General features: G+C 38.8%; 1 pseudogene across 1 annotated transcript; it reads right to left on the minus strand.

The window, feature by feature from the left end:
• Positions 1-9,439: 9,439 nt before the first annotated feature.
• LOC309681032 lies at positions 9,440-18,899 on the minus strand (annotated as a pseudogene). The gene is made up of 2 exons: positions 18,798-18,899; positions 9,440-10,060 (listed from the first exon to the last, which is right to left on the minus strand). The product of its transcript is annotated as an uncharacterized misc_RNA (transcript).
• Positions 18,900-22,265: the final 3,366 nt, after the last annotated feature.

Here is a 22,265-nt window from a genome sequence, read left to right on the forward strand (position 1 = left end):
GTCTTGTATTGTGTACCCCAGAACTGAAGACAGTACTCCAGGTACTCTGGATAATCTCTGTCTTTCACCTTTTCATTGCAGATTATCTATTTTAATTCTCCTTTTGAGTTGTTTATTCCTCCTAGCAATCCTTTAAACAGTAAATTCTGTAAAAATTTAGTGATCTCTATGGAGGCTGTTACACATGCTAATAAAATAAACCTAAGTTAAATGCATCTGGAAACCCTAAACAACATACTATAAGGAGGTCCCAGGTATTAATTTTTTTCCTACTTGGTTGACTGAGAACGGAACTAATTCCTGACTCTGAATGAACCCTGTGAAATTTTAGATGCAGACTGAGTTTTAAACCAGGTGAGAGAAGCCCGTATTTTCTAAATGCAGTTATGTTTTGTAAACAATTGATCACCCATGACTCTTAATAGCTTTTTCTTAATGGCTGGATATTACCTTTTGTTTTCATTTAACTTAATAATGAGTTAAAAAATGAACCAAAACCCAGAAAGACCTGTTCCTGATGGATAGCTTGTTCCTGTAATTGTAAATTGACAATTATTTAGTATAGTATATATCTAAGTGACTGAAATGTGTTATGAGACACGAGCTTTGACATTTCCACAATATTCATTATGAGAAAAATTCTCTAGACATAGTCTAATTTGGAAAGTTTCCTGGATTTTTCAGCTTCTGTTTCCCACTACCCAGTTTTATGCTATTATTCTCAGTCTAATCTCCTTGAACCAGCTTACTAAAAAACTCTAGGATACACACCATTAACCAGCTATATACAAATATAAGAATTCAGTGTTTGTCTGATGGCTTATGATTATTCTCTTGATCAGCACATTGGGGAATTAGCTGAATACGTTTAGAGCTAAAAACATGAATTTTCTGATCTCACTAGTTAAGAAAATAAAGACAACAGACCACATATGCTGTGGGTCAAATATTGAGGGGAAATCAGTAGGCATTGAATACTGGATTAAACTGCAGTTTACTGTAAAAATTACTTTCAAGCAAGGGGTACAGAGACACTATCTAGAGGAAATTTCTTATCACTGTAATCTAGAATGATCTATCACCCAAAATTTACTCCAGACTTGTCTGTTAGTCATATTTCACTTTGGAGGATTTTACTCTGTCTTAGAATCTGTGTAAACACTGATACCCTTTGTGAGCACAGTATTAATATTATCATGATTTTTGCTCAAATCCATCACTCTCAGGAATCTGATCATGCATGTTCTTGGTTATCCTTTTTGGTCTTCTTGTTCCATCCTCAAACAGTTCATTATATCTGTAGAGAAACTGGATATCCTGGGTCTGTTAGATATTTTTTTTCTCATCAACCTACCTCTCCTTGTGCAACAGCACTGTACTTTTACAATTTTCTGCTTTTGTACAAGAGATCTAACAAAAAGTGTTTTACCCTATGGGCAGCCTTAGACTAAAGCACTCTTTTTTTCAATTTGTTTTTTCTTTTTTTCAAGAAATATGAACTGCAATATAAACTTTTTATTTTTTTTTCTCAGTTTTGTTTTTACTTTAGCTTGCTTGTAAACAGCTTTCCTCACTCAGAGATGTTAATATTTCAGAGACGTTGTTAATATTATGTTTCAGGTAGACTAACCAGCAAGTGGAAATTCAATGAAAACTACAGCAGCCTATTTTGCCGTCTTCCTAAAATTCTGCCTAAGTTAAAAGAGCATGTTTTTAATTCATGTCTATGTCTACGGACTCCTGTCTACACTGAGCTGAAGCATATACAATGTCTGTAACTGTAGGGAGGAAACAGAATAGTATAAGTCTGGCTCAGAGTATTTTTGAAGCTATACTCCTATGCCAACCAAGATATGTGCACTCCCTAGTACAAAGACTTTGTATATTAGATTTATACACCAATAGTCTTCATTCTATTGACTTTCAATACTTTGACTATTTTAAAAAGCATCAAAATCTTATTTTAACAGCTAGCTCTGCCTCCTGGACCTCCTGTTGATTTTATATTTTATTTTATTTTATATTTAATAATCCAAATCAATGCCATGAGGAGGTTTGAATTAGATATCCTCATAGTTGAAAAAATTCCCTGGAGCAACTCAAAATGTAGTCTTTTTGAAGGTTAGAAATATTTTTTCCACACAATTAACACAAAACTATTTTCCTAGATTTGCCTTATGCTGGCACAAACTTTCTTAAAAGATTCCTTTGTATGAGCTAAATGTAGAACTGAACAAATTTCTGCTATGGTAACTTCAACTTTCCCTAATGTCTAACAAGACTAGAGGGTCTCTTTTGCAGTGTAGTGAAAGGCATATAATTTTTACCCAGAAGAAAATGTTCCTGTGTACCAGCTTATATATATTCCAGTCTCTTCTAGCAATTATTTTTCACTTTCAGAAGATTCTGACTTTTATTAGATACACTACTGCATGACAAACACTTGACAGAGCTAAGTCCATCCATAGTTGGCACCAAGCTGAAGAGTCTGTTTGTTCTTCTGCTGTTGGAACTAAGAGGGTATTGACCCTGTGTAGCATAAGGCTAAAACTCACTAATGTGCACAGATAGGGCTTTAAGGTAGAGCCCTACTGAGACTGAGGGTTTCCTGCCTACAGCCTCATCTCATGCATCATCTTAGTGAGGTACTTTTCCTGTAAACTTCTTGCAAGACACCTACAAGTCCTCTTGTTCAGCACTGTAGTTTCATCTTCTTTGGCATGTTTGCTCCTTCAGTAAAGTCTCAGGAATGTGCATTCACCTCTTTGAATCTTTGCTATGATTCTGCTAGTATCAGTATGCTTTCCTGGGACCTAAAAGCCTTCTTACTTTACTGTTATGTCTCAAAGGGTTCTGGAGAGTGACATAATTTCTGAGCTGCTAAGACTGCTTCAGGATGTATAACATTTTGCTTTTGAAATTTCGTCTACTGTTCTTCTCATTATAATGTTTTTGTTCATAATACTATCCTCAAATCTGATGGTTTTAATGCTACAGAAATATTCCTCATCTGGAAGCATTCTCTGAAGATGTATTTCATGATGAAAATGAATCCAAAGTACAAACAGATTTATTTGAAGATTCATAAATAAGACTTTCAGCTTTCACTTCACCTTCACCTCCAGTGTTAGCATTTGATACTGATCCTCTTGTGTCCTATACTCACAGCATATCTGTCTCTGTGCTTGCCGTTTCTATTCTGCTTTACACAGGTCATGCAATGTGTAACCAAAAAAATGTAACTCCTGTATGTTAAAAGTGTCTATGCAGGTAACTCCAAATATTCATGATCACATAATCATGAGTCATTTACACACACATTTAAAGCTTAGAGAGATCAGGGGAAAATAAACTGAGCAAGACATTGACTTTACCTCCTTGAAAAGGGGAAATAACAACATTGTTACCCTGCAGTTATTTTCCCTGTAACTGCTCTTTTCTGTCATTGTGACAATGGGAATATGTAACCTATGTTATTTACCTTCAGGTTTGGAGATTTCCCCAATTTTAGAAGTATCTATTATAAGGCAGATTTGATGTATGTTAGTTACTTGCTGTCTTACACTTTTAACCATGTTTAAAGGATAAGAGGGATAGAAGGGTAAGGGATAAATGATAAAAGGATAATATGGAAAAAATATGTTAAAGGCTTTGTATTTGCAAGAGGTCTTAAGATTGAACAACTTACGTATACATTATAATTGCATTCAAAGTTTTTTAGTAGTATTTCTGTTTGGATTTTTTTATTTTTAAGATTTCCAATTTAGTTAAATCCCATTTGGTTAGAGAGATGCTAAGTGCTGAATGGAAATTTGTTTGGGATTTTTTCCTAACCATGATCTGAATTGAATTATGATGATGATATTTATAGTAATAGTAATAGCAGTAGTAATAGTAGTAGCAGTAGTAATAGTAATAGCAATAATACCCTCTTTTCTCTAAATACAATCTGTATGTCACTGTAAAACTTCTATGTTTGGTGTTCCTGAGACTATTCTGCTTGGCTTCTTACAAAAGATTAAAGAAACCCTACAGAAGGAAAAACAACTTTGATGTAAGTTTAGAAGTGGAAGATACTTAGTGTTCATTAATGGACTTGATGTCTGGTACACTGTCAAAGAATCACAGAGCGGTTGAGGTTGGAACAGACCCTGAATATCGTGTAGTCCAACTCCCTGCTCAAAGAAGGATCAGCTAAAGCAGGTTGCCCAAGGCAATGTCCAGTCAGGTTTTGAATATTTCCAAGGATGGAGACTCCACAACCTCACTGGACAACCTATTGCAAAGTTTTACAACCCTCACGATAAAAAGTTTTTTATATTGGTATGTTTAACTAAGATTTCCTCTATTTTAATTTCTGTTTATTGCTTCTTGTCTTTTTACTGGGTAACAAAGAGAACAGTCTGGCTCCAAGTTCTTTGCTGCCCTCCTCCCTCCCCAAATCAGGTATTTATACACATGGAATCAATCCCCCTGAATCTTCTCTTCTCCAGGCTGAATGGTCCCAGCTGTCTCAGCGTCTCCTCGTGTGAGAAATGCTCCAGCGACTTAAACATCTTAGTAGCCCTTTGCTGTTGTGGCCTCACCCACAGTGAGGGGAAGGATTGCCTCCCTTGACCTGCTGGCAATACTTTTCCTAGTGCAGCCTAGGATATCCTTAGCCTTTATGTTGCAAGGGCACTTTTCCATCTCCCGTTCAACTTGGTGGCCGCCAGTGCCCCCAGGTCCTTTTCTATGAAGTTGCTTTCCAGATGGTCAGCAACAAGCATTTACTGGTACATTAAGTTATTTCTCCACAGGAATTTCCCTCGGGAAATGTGCATTTTATTTTGCTGAACTTCATTAGATTCCTGTCTGCCCAAGTCTCTAGCCTGTCCCTCTGAATGGCAACACACCCATCATATGTGTCAGCCACTCCTCCTGGTTTTATGTCATCTGCAAACTTGCTGAGGGTGCACGCTGTCCCATTCTCTGGGTCATTAATGAAAATGTTAAACAGTATTGGCCCCAATATAGATTCTTGGAACACACTGCTGGCGACTGGTCTCCAACAGGACTTCATTCTGCTGATCACAACCCGTGACCTTTAGCATCACACAACAGTCAGTGTACGGCTGCTTATACACATTTAGCTGAAGCTTTATCATCACTTCTAATGCCACAATAGTGTTTAATTTTTCACAAGAAACAGACAGCTAATTTAAAACACTTTGAAACACTGCTAATCATACTTGAAGTATCTAATTACACACAATAATTTTGCAATGTTTTAAACATAATGTACTTATGGAATAATTAATTTATTTGTGTGCAAGTAAATTTAATCATATTAATGCTATAAAGACAAATTAAAGCACCATATTTCTTCATTGTATAAATATCCAAACCCAGAATTGAAATTACCCCTAATGTAATTAGAAGTAAATGCAGCATTTTCCAAAAGGAGTATTTCCATCACTAGCACATAATCTTGCCAAGTTACTATCGTAGTCCCTAATTTTGAGCAAACACATCATAAAATTCAAAGGGAACCAAGGGAAAAAAAACATTAGAGAAAGCAGCTCTAGGGAAGCAGCCTCATATATTTCAACATTAGTTGGAACATATCAGAATATCAGACTATCAGAACATATGAAGAACTTCTTTCTCTTCACAGACATGGGGGGCCATGAGTTTAGGTGCAAGTTCTGTGTGAGTCTCTCATAGTGCGCCCAGCAAGGTGTAACAGGTTACCATGGGGAAAAGTGGTGGTTCTCCATCATCCAGTCACCACATAGGTAGTAAAGAACAAAGGTGGAGACTTCTCCTGTATGACAGCAAACTCTGTCATGTGTTAGCGTAAGGATTCTCTCCTTACAGGTCCTGTCTGACAGCCAAAGCATAGGTAATAACATCAATTATATGTGAACCAGGGCTGTCTAACTCGGATGAGTCTGACATTTGACTCGGAATGCATGTCTTAACTACCGCAACTCACCGTCCTAATTCTTTGTCCAGAAAACAATTCTTGGCTCTGCATGAAAATTTTAAAACTCTTTCCATTGCAGTAACAAACTCCTCTGTCTACTGTAGAAGTTAGCCCTTAGGATTTCCTACTGCAGCGCAGACAAAACTGCAAGTTGTTAAGCTTTGCAAATCATGGTTAGAAGCATTGTCCAAGGAACCATTCGCACTTCAATTCTGAGTCAGCACAGTAGGAGAAAAAAGAAGGTGGAAAATAGTAGCTGAAAGTTGAATGGCACAGAAACAGTAATTGTATATTCAGTATGGAAAAAAAAAAGTAATTGAAATGTACCCACATATCCATTTTATACCTAGCTGCAAGAGTTATCTGACACAAGGTCGAGATTCAGGGACAGAACCATTCACCCATACTGGTGATGTAATAAAGCGACTACAGGAACACTGTACTGGGCGTAACTGGTAGGCTGGCTGGATAGACGGTGGCTGCAGGTTGCCTTCTGTGGAGGAGGCTCTGAGCTCCTCTGGGCCAATCACAGCCGGCTTTGGTGGTCTCTGACACTGCTGTAAACAAGTAATCTTGCACCAAAACTGCAGCAAAGCAGGGGACCCCCCAGTGCCCTGATTCATATCTGTGTTGGAAAGAGCAGCAGTTGCTGGAGGCATGAGAAAAGGGAGAAAACACCTCCAGAGAAATGGGGGAGACGTGGAAGGAGACATCATTGGGGACACAGCTGGAGCTGCACTACTGAAAAGAGGCACTCCATGCTAGAGGAGGCACCTCTGAGGGACTGAAGACAGCAGGTGGTGCACGTCGGGGCAGAGACACTGCCAAGGAACTACAGCTGTGAGTGATCCATGCGTACAAATGGGGAAGAAGCAAGGACCAACAGAAAAAAAACATTGCTCGCTGATCCCACCTTCCTCTATGGCCAGAAGGACTGGAGAGGGACAAGTGCAATGTGAGATGAAAACAAAGGAAGCTGAGATGTGGGAAGAGGAGTACTCAAGTTGAGTGCAAGGAAGAAAGGTTTTTCCTTGTCAGTTTTTTCTTTTTTTTTCCCCCCACATTATGCAAACCAATAATTAAAATTTTGTATTAATCAACGATAAATTAAACTAAGTAAAATTCCCCAAGTTGAGACCGTTTTGCTCACAACAGCTACCACGCTATACCTGAGGTGCCTGGCCTACCACAGACACTGCAGAAGAGGAGACAAATCTGGAAACACCGACAAGACTGTTGTTGAAAAGGTACCTAAATTGGTAGAAAGACAAACTGCTTTGTTCAGGAACAGGAAGCTTACCTGTTTGGTTTGGGTCCTGAATATTCTTTACCAGTGAGGGAAGACCAGTCAGAGGTGGAACCAGAAATTAACAATGTGAACCAACTGGTGGCAGAATCATTCAGGAAGGCGCAGAGGAACATGAAGCTGTAGAAAATAAGGCATTACAGACCTATGTGGGTTAGTGATCTGGTAACATCTGACTTGTCCAGCACTGGATGGATGAACCAAGCAGACAGAAATGTCTTTCCCTCCTTTAATGTAATCTTGCCTAATGTTTCCTCTTATCTAAGGTAGCTTGAAGTCTGTCCTTGCTTTTAGTGAGTGACCAGTTGATCTCTAGTCTAGAGGTCACATCCCACATAAATCATTCTATGGTTATACGGTTTTTCAATTATTTTTTTTTTTTTTTCACATCACGTTCAACAATTATTATATGATATTTGCATAGGTAGTCATGTGATTTAGCCTGCATCCAGAAAAATGTTCAAGTACTGAACTGCAGTCCACTGTTTATTATTTCTTAGCTCTCTCTGCATGACCATAAAACAAGATCTGTGTGACAGATATCTGCTGAGAGTGCTTCCACCATGCAAAGTATCTGAATCCAAAGGAACAGTCTGAATCCAGATCTCTAAACTGAGGACAAGGTATATCAGGGTTCTCATAGGGAAACTGTACAAGAAAAAAAAATCTTAATGTTTCTCCAAGACAATATGCCTTTCAAATTGCATCAGTTTTCTCAGGCTAGATGTCCACTAGTACATCACTGTGCTCAACTTTCCAAGGCCTCTCTGGCCTTTAAGGCCAGAGATATTAAGAGTTTAATATTTGGCAAAAGAAAGTAAATATTAATTTGTCTCAGGTGCTAGCTATACCTGTCCTTGCTCCACTGCCTGAAATATCACTTTTCTTTGAGATCTTGGAGCCATGACTATAGAACTTTCTTTTCTAGTCTTTCTATTTCTACACTAACAAGTATTTTGTATTTTAATACTTTTTTTTTTTTTTTTGCTAACTTGATTTCCTGGGTGAACAGGAACTCTCTTCCAGAGACATGGACCCAAGCTCAAGTGTCAAATATTCACTTGTGTTCATCCGCTTAAGGCTAGGTGAAGCTAGAGCAGACCGACTGCATCCACACAGTGAGTTCTTGTCCCTGGTTTCCTGTGCGTACCAGGTAGTCTTAATGTGCCGGTTTTATTCTGGTGTGGTTTTCCAGTTCCAAGCTTTTGAAATAATATCTTTGCACAGTACAAGGGCAGTGATTTTATCATATGATAGTACAATTTTGTTTTACGGGTACTGGAATGTGATACAAATGCTTGTGCAAAGGTGCAAAGGTGCAAAGCCTACAAGGCTGACATTAGAGGAATGTATAAGATTAAAGACAAATCCTGGCTCATCTAACAATTACTTTTGGGAGTAATTGTGCATACCTATTGCCTTCAAAAGTGTCTGTTGGAGCTGCACAAAGCAGAAATAGAGAAAAGTAGAACTGTGGATGGTCCAGGAAGACAGTGTTCAAGCTTGTTTCCTGATCTTCTTTCTTTAGTAGCACAAACGTGTACTGAATTTTTTTTCTCAAAACTCATGTTATAACTGGATCTTTGAGACAAAGGATTCATTAACATATTCTGAAAGTGTTTCATACCAACTATTTTCAGAAACATTATTTTACTGGTTAAATCTAGATACAAAAAGGGGAAGTCTGATGCAGTCTCACTTGTATGTGACTTTAGTGTTTATTATATCAGAACTTATGGTCTATGAATATCCTCCAATATTTTATAGTAAAACAAAAATTGTATTAATATCAACTTTGAAATACTGTAATAAGAAACTTGTTTTCTGTGGTATGCAACATCCCAATGAAGCAGACATCTGCAGACATGCATTATGTATTGCCAGCAGTAATTTATTAGGCTTCAGGGATCCAAGACACCAACACCCATGTTTCAGCATTTTCAAACCTCCTAGGCTTTGGCACTAAGCCTAACAGACTACTTTATGCCTGTTTTTATCCCTTCGTTGCTGCCAATGTTCTGTTATGAAGACTACACCTTAGAGTCTGGCTAACAATGACAATTACTCTCCTTGTAAACTCTTTACTCCTATCTTCCTATATCTCCTTAAGCATCTGATTCCTTACCTGCATTGCCTTATTTCTCGCCTTGAAATAACTTATTCCATTAATGGAGAAGTTGGGGGTTTTCTTTGAGAGCTTTCTGCAGAATTTGTAGGGCCTTTTTCTCATTTTGAAGGGCCCAGTTCTCCTCTTGGAGGGCAAATTTCTCCTCACAGCGGGCATTTTTTCCTCACAAAGAGCTTTCTCGTCTCCCTGAATGGCTTTGTTGTCCTTTTGAAGAGCCTTAAGCTACTCCTTGAAGGCTTTGTTTTCCTCCCATAAAGCTAAAATCTGTAGCTGAAGAGCTCTTTCCTCCATTTTAAATGCTCTTTCTTGTCCTTTGAGAGCCTTAATCTCTTCTCTGAGGGCTTTATTTTGCTATTGGAGGGCCTTTTGCTGTTTCTCGAGGTGCTTTGTTTCCTCTGAAGAGTCTGTAGGCTTCTCCTGAACGATCTTATTCTTTTCCCACAGGGCTTTTTCTGTCTTTGGATACTTTGATTCTTCTGATAATATGTTTTTTTTTCTCCATATGAAAATCTCTGTTCTTTTGCTGAATGTTTTGATTCTCTTCTCTAAGGGCCAGATTCCCCTTCCAGAGCATTTGGTTAAATTGTGTCATGTGAGAGGAGATGGCAGATAGGTGTAGCAGAGACAAATTGCTGGTCTTCCTTAACGAATCTTCATCCTTTCAGTTAGACATTTTGTCACTCAGCTGTGCTACCAGGGGCTGTGCTATGGTTCAAATGGGTGATTCCACCTTTCATATTCTGAGAATAGAGGTTAAGCATCCATAAGAGCATCCTCAAAATAACATATAAATAATAAAGTAAATAAATAAATATAGTACTAAATCTGAAATAAAAATAATGGTAAAACAATGCTGCTATTTGACAAAAATTGTATATTTATGCATGTGCTGAAGTGTATACAGCAAATGATATTTCACATGGCTGAGTTAATTATAATGAGGAAAAAAGAAGGGGTATTTCCATTTAGAGTCTTAAAACTTTGGCAATCTTTCTCATGGACATATAGCAAGGTGATACGCATTCATGGAGGAATCCAGACTCTTTTCTTCCAGATATCTTTTCTTTGCTTTTCTTTTTTTTTGCCCATTTATTCCTTCATTCTTTACTGTGTGATTAAGTATTTATTTTTTTATTACTGTAACCTTATTTACACTTAAATTTGCTGTTAATGCTGTTTCTATTACAACTATCTTGATCTTGAATTTGAGCTTACCTTATCTTTCAGAGAAATAGAGATGAATAAAATTTATATGTAAAGTGACAAAAAAAAAATATAACCCTTTCAGAGGTAGAGCTGATGAACTACTCTCTTCAGACTTGGTTATATAACTGAGATAAGGTGCAATTAAACACTTTTTGTTGTTGTTTATTCCTTATTCTACCCTGCTGGGAGAATGTTACATTGTTTAGATTGGAGAAAAGTACAGGCTAAGTAAGTTTTTTAGGAGCTTAATTTCTATACATAAGACAATAATGTAATATCAGGCATGTTTTGGATATATGTCTGATGTTTACTAGGAATCACTAAACAATTAGCATATGTACAGCTAGATATGTATACAGTAATGCATATATAATGAAGAACTCCCCCGGATGTTAGAGAAGTTATATCTGTGGGGTATCCAGCAGGAAAATTATGATAAATTAAGGAAATCATACGGTACTTACTATTGTGTTATCCTTGAATCAGTCTGCCATCTGGCAGCTCATGGCAGAGTTGTCAGGTGAGGCTATCCTCAATGATATCTTTTCAAAACACATAGCGTCAGTGACACAATAATGAATGGCACTGCTGATCATGAAAGTTGTGACTCTGAAGGCAAGCATAAGTATTTGTAGGGTCAGGATTCTCTAGCAAGACAGTCTTTGTATTTCTCAATATTTTTTCTTTTTTTTTTTTCATCCTTTATGTTCATTCAAAACACTATTTTCCAGCTGGATGAATGGTTCTTGCCATTGGTATTGATGGCTGCCATTAAATATTTTCTTACATAGACTCTGAAGGTGAGCTTTTACTCCTAGCTGCCTTGACACAAATTTGGGGCAACTGTATATGGGGTTATTTATAAATTACTAAATTACCATAGATTAAACAATATATGGTCTCTATATTATAAAAATTAGGCTAGGATTAGTATTTGTAATTACAAATGTTTGAGCAAATTTAACAAATGTACATGGAAATTGAGAATTAAGGAATAAAAGACCATGATGGTAAACTACCTGCAATCTGCATTGCCCCACAGACAACCTTCCTGTTTTCCTATTCAAACAAAATCTGTGCATTCAATGACAACCACTTAGCTTTGTTTGGATAAGCGAATGAATTACTTAAGATGCATGCACATCTTCGATTACACCAGTAACTTGTCCACTCTATGAATTTTTGGAGGCAGAGGAATACTATATGTCAATGGAAGTATAAACCTGTTTCAAATATTTGTTATTTGATTGAAGCAACCGATATGCTGGTTTTTTGGTCATACACTGTGTGCTCAGGATATTAAAAAAAAAAAAAAAAAAAGAGGTGGATGAGGCACTTTCAAGTCCAGTGAGCTTAAAATGAGATTTGGTAGCTTTGTTTAAATCACTGCACACATCACATCATCTCTTTGTGCTGTCTCTCAGCTCTGTTCTGTATGTTAATTAGGTGGGGAACTGAAATATGGCATGTAAAATGCTCAGTAATCCCAGGAGATGAATATACACAACTCCTGCTGAAAATTTTGCAGGATGATCAACCCTCTGAATCCCTTTCTCCAGGATATTTGATTCCCCTGCCTGCTCATGCAAATTAAATAGGCAAAACAGATGAGTAATACTGAAACCTATAATATCAAACAAGATCAGTTTCTTGGGTTCAAGTATCTTTCCCAATCCTTTTCCTCACTTTAGCTCCTCCAGAAAAATTTACATGTTATTTCATCCACGCTTATCACCGATATAACTGAACATTATAGCTCAGTAAATTTTCTCTTTTGCTCCCTTAAAAATATCATTGTGATTAAGCAAAAACAGTTCAGATAAGTCAGTACCTGTTGTAGGTGTTTTCCTGTTAAAATGTAAAGTTTAAAGTAACACTGCTTATTTTGACATGTAGGCCACTTCCTTAAATAATTTAGGAATATAGGTAGTAGGAAAAAGCTGTCAATTTCAACAAGTGACAAAAGCAGCAGCAATATTTCCTTGTCAAGATCTCCTGAGTCTTACATCCCTGGTTTCTCAGGACACTGCATAGGAAAAGAAAGGATAATCTGGGTGTGGAAAAGAGGGAATTGCATGAACCCAGGGCATAGTTGGAGTAAAACAATGCAACCATAATTACACCAATAGTGATTCAGTCCACTAGAAATTTTTAATATTATTTTCCCATTAATGAAAAAAAAAGACTAAAAATAATAGGTATACCATGAGTTAATATTTATCAGAAAACATAGAAATGTAGGCTAGCTTGCAATATTTTTTAAAGTTTGTTTTGGTTTTTTTTTTAAAAGGTTTTAAAACCTTTTCTAAAGGTTTTTCTTGAACATTCTTGTATGATACGTGTATGCTCACACTGCTGTTTGCAAATCATAGGAGATGTGAAATATAGCAGAATTCTAAGATAACTCAAAAGAATAAAAAGATGAAAACCAGTTTTTATAATCTTTCAGACAGTACATTTTACTATTATGAGTAATTCTTGTAGTGAGCACTATGAGCAAAGGCAATGGAAGTATATGACTGCAATGTAAGGTGCAGATGTTGCTTTCAAGGGGAAAATGTATGTAAGGCCTAATGTAATAGTGAAAATAATGGTGTAAGCAAACTATGATTTCAATGTACCAGGTCTTAGTCCTGGTTGTTCTGACCAGAAAATAAATACTATGTTTTTCAAAATAAAGGTTTAGTCTAGGAATATTATATTACAGTGAAATGCAACAATCCAGCAGTTTTTATGAAGCCCACTCTGAGTTGATATATAGCAAAACAGCATATGTGGCATCCACGAAAGATGCAGAAAAAAGATTTGAACTCCTGCTCTAAGCTGGGCAAAAACTCAAATAGAAACCAGTTTCACTTATATAATTTTTGAATACCCTCACCACCCACATTTAACTGTACTGCTCAGTGGAAGTGAGTAGCACAGCATGCAAATTCTTAACTTTTCAGGTGGTGCTAGCTAACAGTTCTGATTAATCTCTGACCACTACCTCAGAATAGCTAGGCCTACAAAAAAGTCAAGCACGTGCAAAGAAAAACAGCAGCGTTCAAAAAAGTAAACTTCTAAAATTGAAATCACACACACTTCATAGCTTCTACTACATATGCCAGTTGCTGTTGGATAAACCCAAAAACTCAGACTGGAACCTAAAAACCTAACTAGCATATTTGGCCCATCTGGCACTTTTACTATTCTGACAATTTTATGCTGATGTGGCTTCTTTTTTAGGTCATTCAAACTCATGATTTTCTCTCCCAAGTGGGTATAAAATTTATGTTGTTGCTTCCAGGAGACCGAAAACCTGGACTAAGACAGATCTTTGCTCTACCTGCCAGAGATTAGCAGAGTACCGCAGAGAGCAAAAGTTGATGGTGCTGTACATCTGTGCATTCAACATTCGGTGGCACTAAGCCACTAGTCTCTTTTCTGCATGACCAACTGACTAATTACTGTACTTGGCCTTTTTGAGTCCCTTCAATTAATGCAATGTGCAGTTGCACACAGTGATGGAGTCACCCATACAGAACAGAATCTGGGCCAGAATTAGGCTCTAAGTCCCAGAAGCACCTGTTACAAATACAAAGTGTCCAGATGGTCTGGTCTTTGTGGGAAAGTGTCAAGAATTGACTTATCTGTCTTTCTTACTTCTGGTTTAAGGTCATAAACATGATTCTTTTGAAGCAGAAAGCCAATCACATTTGGGGGGGAGGGGGAGAGGGGAGAGGAAAAAAAAGAAAGAAAGGAACCTTAGGATAAATGCAAAACCCACTGCATTTGTAAATCTTAATAACCCAATGGAGCTCGTTGTTATCACTTTCTGGGCAGGCAAATGGGATTAGCCTGTGATTACAATGCAGCCTTCAATATAATTAGATAGATTTATTTAAACACAGCTGTAAACCATAAAAATGTGAAATATTTAGTGACCGTAAACTCCACAGTTTGTAAATTCAAACTTAAATCTCCAATCAGCTATTTTGCTTTGGTTTTGTTTAGAAACATTAGAAAATATTGCTCTCCTTTCACTCTTTGTTTATGGATATTAGTTATTTGAGTTTCTAACAGAGATGAGTGTTCCCAAACGCTGATTCACTTTCTAATAGTGCATTGCTTTATTCATGAGCATTTTTCCTTCTTTGAAACGTGACATTTGAGATCAGTGACTCCATTGACAATAACCATAGAATTCTCATCCCTTGGCTTCTCAGCTGCATGAGATGGAGGAAGAAATATGGAGTTTTTTGTCAGCTCCTGGAAGCAGTGAGGATGTCTCGAATAATAACTAGGAACAATGGTGGTCATGGCTTCCTAATAAGACTGTTTTAATAGAACAAATCACGGACAATATTAACACCAGTAAAAGTAATAACTGTCTGTTTCACATGTTGCTGAAAGATCTTCTTTTCCTATTTTACATCTTTGCTTCTTTCCTTTTTTTCCATCCATCTTTCTATCCTCTTGCTGCCTTTATATAACTGCTCAACATGAGAAACAAAAGAGAGAGCAAAAGAAAGAGAAAGAATGCATTGAGGAAGAGAGAGAGGAAGCTATTTCAGCAGAAGGAAAAAGGAATAGGTTAATAAAACATATTTTCTGCCCACCAATCATTTGGCCAGTATCAAATATTTATTCTTCTATTTACTGCCTGTAAAATTCAAAGGCCTTAAACCCAGACTGCTATGTCCCTGCATGTTCATTTAACACAAAAAGAAATACATCAAATTAGCTTTCTGAGTTCCTAAAAATTATTTGAACAGCAGTAGTAACTGAATTCATGTCAGTCACATTGAAACCACGCCTATTTTTATTATTCATAAGTATGGAGATAATATCGGCTACCATAAAATGTGCAACAGGCATCCGATATTTTTAAGCCTAAAGTACAGCTACCACCAGCAGGTATGGATTGGTTTTGTTTTGTAGTTGATACATTATTTTGCTTGGATTTTTGGGAAGCTGTAATGTATACTGACCAAAATTTCTGTATTTTCAATGACTCAGGAGACATATGCTACTTGAAATATATTCAAGTGAATTGATTCACATGTTTTAAAATATGAACTTTGATCAATATTTTACTGGATTTTGGAAGAATCTTTTCACAGAACCAATATTTGAATTTTAAAAAGAGCATGGAAGTGGCACGAGGAAAGGATACTTTTCATATATCCCAAGGAGAATGCAATATTTGTTCATAACTGTAAAAGTGATAGGAAAGCTAAGCTGCTATTTTTGTTAAACATGTGGAAACACGATACAGAACAATGTTGTTAACATGTCAGAAAGGCTGACTCATGCTTCATTATGCTTCATCCTCACTTTATTTACTTAGAAAACTGATGAAATACTGCATACCCTAAGTTCTAAGAAAGAACAGTGGATCCACCAGTGAGGGGCTACGTCTGTGGGCATTTACCTGGGCATTATCTTCTAGTAGCATTTCTGTGCTTTCACCTGGTTGTATCTGAGCAGTCTGATGTGGGGCAGAGCTGCACTTCAGAGCTACATATGCAGGCAAGCGTGCATCATAAGGGAAAAATATTGGGCCAGATCCAGTGACCTGACGGTGGTGAGGCTACTGCAGCTCCGTGCTCCCAGGAGCAACCTGTAGTGAGACTGAGCACGTATTCCCAGTAGGCACATGCATATAGAGCACACATATTCACCACATATATACATAAGAGATGTTTAGATGCTGTGTTGGGGGATATGGTGTAGGGGAGAACTTTGTAGAGTAGGGTGGATGGTTGGACTCGATGATCCCAAGGGTCTCTTCCAACCTAGACAATTCTATGATTCTATGATTCTATATATATATATGTGGCAGACTGTACAGATCAAGACAGACAGACAGACACATCCAACCCTCATACAAACTCAGGCACCACCAGCAGCCTCACGCTGCTCCCCTCCTTGGCTGAGCAGGATGATCCACTAGTGATAGTATATAATATCAATACACTTATGCACAAGGTGGACCCTTTCAGCAGCTGTGCTCAAACACGGTCAGCTCAGTACCTGCCCCTGGATCCCAGTCTCCCTGGTTGCTGGCATTTGGACATGTGAATCCCTGAGGCCATAGCCCGGCTCATGTTGCTAGTACAGACCCTCTCACGCTCTCTCATACACACACAGCTGCCCCCCCCACCGGGTCAGAACTCTGTTGGTCCCCCAGTAGGCAACATCCTGTGGTCTTACTTTTGGAGATACACACACATCCCCATCTCCCAGGTCACTTCACCTACTTGCTGGCTAGTCCAGCATGATCTTTGACAGCAATCAGACACTCATTTGCATGCCCGTGCTCACTACAGGTGCTAGCACCGCTAATACAGTGGCCTCATGACCTGAGGTCTCACTCCAGTGGCTGGCAGTTAATCTACTCATTCCAGCCACACAGGCCACATGGGCTTTCCTACCTGTGATCTGACTCCAGTTGCTGCACTAAGACCCCCATAAACATATGCATACACACACACACACACAGAGTCCCTCACACAGGAAAGAGTTAGAAAGGAATTTAATAAGAAAATAGGGCAGACTGTGCTGACCAGGTGCAGGGCATGGCCAGATAAGCGTGCCAACCAGCAAACTATTTACACGCGACTGGGCCTTTTTTATCCCCTTATGCATCTATTTTCCCACCCTTGTTCCTCCCCAAATCACCTGAATCCATTTTCCTTCCTTTGGTTCCTCCTCAAAATATGCCATAATATGTCCTGTGTACTCCTGAAATGCTCTCCCCCTGCAGCTATAATGTGTCCTACATCCCCAGACAGCAACCCACCTTAGTCCAAAAGGAGCTCCAACTTTGTTTTATATTGGTAGGTTTCATACATGAACATGGGGTCTGAGGCTCTCCTGGGACAGCCCCGGGACAGGGCCAGAAAAGGTATTCCTTCCTCTGAGTCCTTAAATTGGGTTCCTGCCTGCCATGGTGCCCTTGCACTCTTCTGGTCTTGCAGAGATGGGCCTTTGATGGGCTGATGACTCCTGTGATGGGCCAGAGAGTAGCCAGAGCAGAGTATTGTTTGGCATCCCCCTCCCACTATTGTCTTTCTGTGCTCCGTTGTGGGCATGCAGACAAACTTTTACCACATAACCTACCACCATGTATATCTGCTACCACACCCACACAGTCTGCTCAGTACGAGTCTGCTTCTAGAAGCCAGTTTTGTCTATTGAAAAGTATGAACGACTGAACACAGCTGTAAGTAATCACAGCTGCAAAAAATATTTATTTTAAAGCCACCGGTTGTATTGGACAGGTGTTATTCTGTTGGAAACTCATATTCATGTCATCACCCATACAATGAAGGAATATTCCAAAAATGTAGCTGTACTTTAATGTGACTAATAATGGAAAAGACATCTATTTATCTTCCTAGAAAATAACAGATAAAAAATTATCATCTTCTTAGTTGCTAAATGTGAACAATACATCTCTTACAAACATATCTATATGTTTATATATATTATTTTATATATGCATGCTATAATGCATATATGCACAAAATGTTATATATAGAGATATGATTATAAATGAATAATTAGGTGGTTTCATGTCTTTTTTTTTTTTTAATTTTCACCTCATCCCACCTAACTTCTGATGTCTAATAGTTAAGCATTTATGTCCAAGTAAGTCACTTTAGACTTTCTTCATAGTCACTTCATAGAAATACATACCTCCAGGGGGAGATATATCTCCTATTAACATAGGCATCTAAGAGAAATAAAATGAATCACTGCTATCATCTAGATGTGTTTACCTTTGTTCATTAATCCAAGCTGACTAGCTAAGACTTAGATATCTATATTTGAGGTAAATAAATTAGTTTGAGTCCAGCATCATGTAAGACAAAGGTAGAAAACAGCTGTCCGAGGACATCTCCACATCCATCTCAAATGCGAAAGTTTCTTTTATTACATCTTTTCTGTAGGAAGAAATGCAATAAAAGATCAAGAAATTAAATGTTGATAGCATTTTTCATTTCCTTTGAAAATTACTTTGTGAAATTCATAGTCATGGGCACACAGGTCATTTAAGAGAAAAAGATCTAATTTACTGGAACGTACCAAATCAGTATCTGACAGAGAAAAGACATTTTTACAGTCTCTTCCTAACTTGATCTGACATAAATATGAAGGAAGAATTAACATCCTGAAGCATGTCATGGCTCCCCTCCTACCTGTTCAATCAGTGACAGGTTGAAACTGTAGCTCTTCTCATCATTCTTAGTAATAGCATAAGATCCTTTGCTCGAAGACACACCCAAAATCAAAATCCGCATTTAATAATACTTTCTTAAAAAGACACATAACTTTCCTAGGAATCATTAACAATTTGCTACACTCAGAGCAGATGGTATCTCTTCATTTGCTTCTGTCTTTCCAAACAAACATGATGACAGAACTTGAAGTCAGATAAATACCCTACATTTGGATTAGTTACATAGAATATTTTCACAGTAAAATGGGTACTTACAGGATGTAATTCATATCTTCCTAAATTTGCCATCTCAAATAGACCGTATCAATTATTCCTCATTAATTGTTCACTTTTGAATACAGAAGCCTAAACTGACTTGTTCAGTTGTAGGTATGTGCTTGGAATCTTGCCCTGACTGTCCTGAATATTCTCCTCTGCTTGGCATAAAAATCAATACCAGACTTTCTGTTTGCTGAATTCAGTATTTCACTGAATGTTTTTTCAGATGACAGTCAGTCATGGGACCAAGAAATACAGGCTTGGTTTGTAATAAGTAATTTGGCAAAAATTTTGCTTCAGCTAAAATGAATGTGTGCTTGCTATGACTTCAGCTAAGATGGGTGTGTGCTTGCTATGCATTTGGAAAAGCGATAGTGTTAAATAAGATATCAGATGAAAGCAACAGTTAAAAGTACCAAAACTTGCAGAACAAAGGGTGGTGGAGTTAGCTAAGATAACCACTGGAGTGTAAAGAATGAAGAAGCCACAAGAAGGACATGGTGATAAAGACTTCAAGCCTCCCTCCAACAACTACCAGGAAGACCCCTGAGGAAGCATATCGCCTGCGCTGCTAGAAGGGAGGGGGCCTACTCGGGGATGGGTTGCATTCCAAGAACTTATTGATTATGTCAATTAGGGTGGTGGGTTGCATTCCAAGAACTCATTGATTATGTAATTGAGGGTGGGTTGTGTTCCGAAAACTCATTGATTATGCAAATTATGTTCCAAGAAGAAACATGAATAAGTATAAGGAATACAAAATAAAAACAAGTGTTTGTAAAGAAAAAATGAGCCACAGGAGGAGAAATCCCCTGTGTAACACCCAGCGTTGTAATAAGTATTCTTTGTTCCACCGAATTTGCCCCAGACTAAAATTCAATACAGTGAGCTTGTTTCTCACAGGTTGTACATAACAGACCAAATTTATATGCTATATACAGACGGTATAGAAGTCTAACAAAATTCTGTTACAAAAGTTTGTAGATGAAGGTTTTCTACAAAAAATATTTGAAAGAATTTTCAAATTTGATGAAACATAAAGGAAAATGCTGGCAGGCAACTCAAGGTCACTTCTAGCAACTTTAATGAAGTATGAAACTTATTTGATTTGTAAAGGTGATTTCATGTTTTGAACTCTTCTATTTTATACTGGATTGACATTATAAAAACAAACTCATCTACCTAAACCCAGGCTGATTATGTTCAAATCCAATCTGTACTACTTACTGCATTGCTTTTGTGTCCATATTCCATTTTTCCAGTGCTTTTTATTGCTCACATCTAAGTAAAAACATAAAGGAGAGCTATTTAGCTTTAGAAAAGCCTATGAAATCTGTATGCATAGAGTCATATATTTAATTACAGAATCACAGAATCACAGAATAGTCAGGGTTGGAAGGGACCTCTGGAGATCATCTAGTCCAACCCCCCTGCCAGAGCAGGGTCACCTACAACAGATTGCACAGGACAGCATCCAGGCGGGTTTTGAACGTCTCCAGAGTGGGAGACTCCACAACCTCTCTGGGCAGCCTGTTCCAGTGCTCCACTACCCTCAAAGGAAAGAAGTTCCTCCTCATGTTAAGATGGAACTTCCTATGTTCAAGTTTGTGCCTGTTACCCCTCGTCCTATCAATGGGCACCACTGAAAAAAGACTCCTCCCATCCCTCTGGCATCCTCCCTTTAAGTATTTGAAAGCATTAATAAGATCCCCCCTCAGTCTTCTTTTCTCTAGACTAAAGAGACACAAGTTCCTCAGCCTTTCCTCATAAGAGAGATGTTCTAATCCCCTAATCATCTTCGTAGCCCTTTGCTGGACCCTCTCCAACAGATCCCTGTCTTTCTTGAACTGGGGAGCCCAGAACTGGACGCAGTACTCCAGATGCGGCCTCAACAGGGCAGAGTAGAGGGGGAGGATGACCTCCCTCGACCTGCTGGCCACACTCTTCTTGATGCACCCCAGAATGCCATTGGCCTTCTTGGCCGCCAGGGCACATTGCTGGCTCATGGTCATCCTGTTGTCCACCAGGACTCCCAGGTCCCTTTCCACAGAGCTGCTCTCAAGGAGGTCAGCCCCCAACCTGTACTGATGCATGGGTTATTCCTCCCCAGATGCAGTACCCTACATTTACCCTTGTTGAATTTCATTAGGTTCCTCCCTGCCCAACTCTCCAGCCTGTCCAGGTCACGCTGTAAAGCAGCACAGCCTTCTGGCGTGTCAGCCACTCCTCCCAGTTTAGTGTCATCAGCAAACTTGCTGATGGTACACTCTATCCCTTCATCCAGATCATCGATGAATATATTGAACAGGACTGGACCCTTGAGGGACACTACTTGTTACTGACCTCCAACTAGACTCTGCACCACTAACCACAACCCTCTGAGCTCTATCTGTCAGCCAGTTCTCAATCCACACCACTGTCCATTCATCTAGCCCACACTTCTTAAGCTTGCATGTGAGGATGATGTGGGAGACAGCGTCGAAAGCCTTGCCGAAGTCAAGGTAGACAACATCCACTGCCCGCTCCTCATCCACCCATCTAGTCACTTCATCATAGAATGCTATCAGTCAGACACGACTTCCCCTTAGTGAATCCATGTTGACTACTTCCGATAACCTTCTTTTCTTCCAGGTGCTTTGAGATGATACCCAGCACAAGCTGTTCCATCATCTTTCCAGGGATGGAGGTGAGGCTGACCGGCCTGCAGTTTCCCGGGTCATCCTTCTTGCCCTTTTTGAAGACTGGAGTGACATTAGCTATCCTCCAGTCCTCAGGCACCTCACCCGTCCTCCAGGACCTTTCAAAGATGACGGAGAGCGGCCCAGCAATGACTTCCCCCAGCTCCCTCAGCACTCGAGGGTGCATCCCATCAGGCCCCATGGATTTGTGGATATCCAGTTTATCTAACTGATCTCTAACTTGCTCCTCGTCAACCAAGGGAAAGCCTTGCTCCCTCCAGACTTTCTCTGTTACCTGCAAAGTCTGGGTTTCCTGAGGACTGGCCCGAACAGTGAAGACAGAAGCGAAGAATGCATTTAGCAACTCCGCCTTCTCTGCATCATCTGTCACCACGGCACCTGTCTCGTTCAACAGCGGGCCCACATTTTCCTTAGTTTTCCTTTTGTCTCCTATATACTTAAAGACACCCTTCCTGTTGGCCTTGACATCC

This window comes from Vanellus vanellus (assembly GCF_965231255.1).
Source record: "Vanellus vanellus genome assembly, chromosome: 1".
NCBI lineage: Eukaryota > Metazoa > Chordata > Aves > Charadriiformes > Charadriidae > Vanellus > Vanellus vanellus.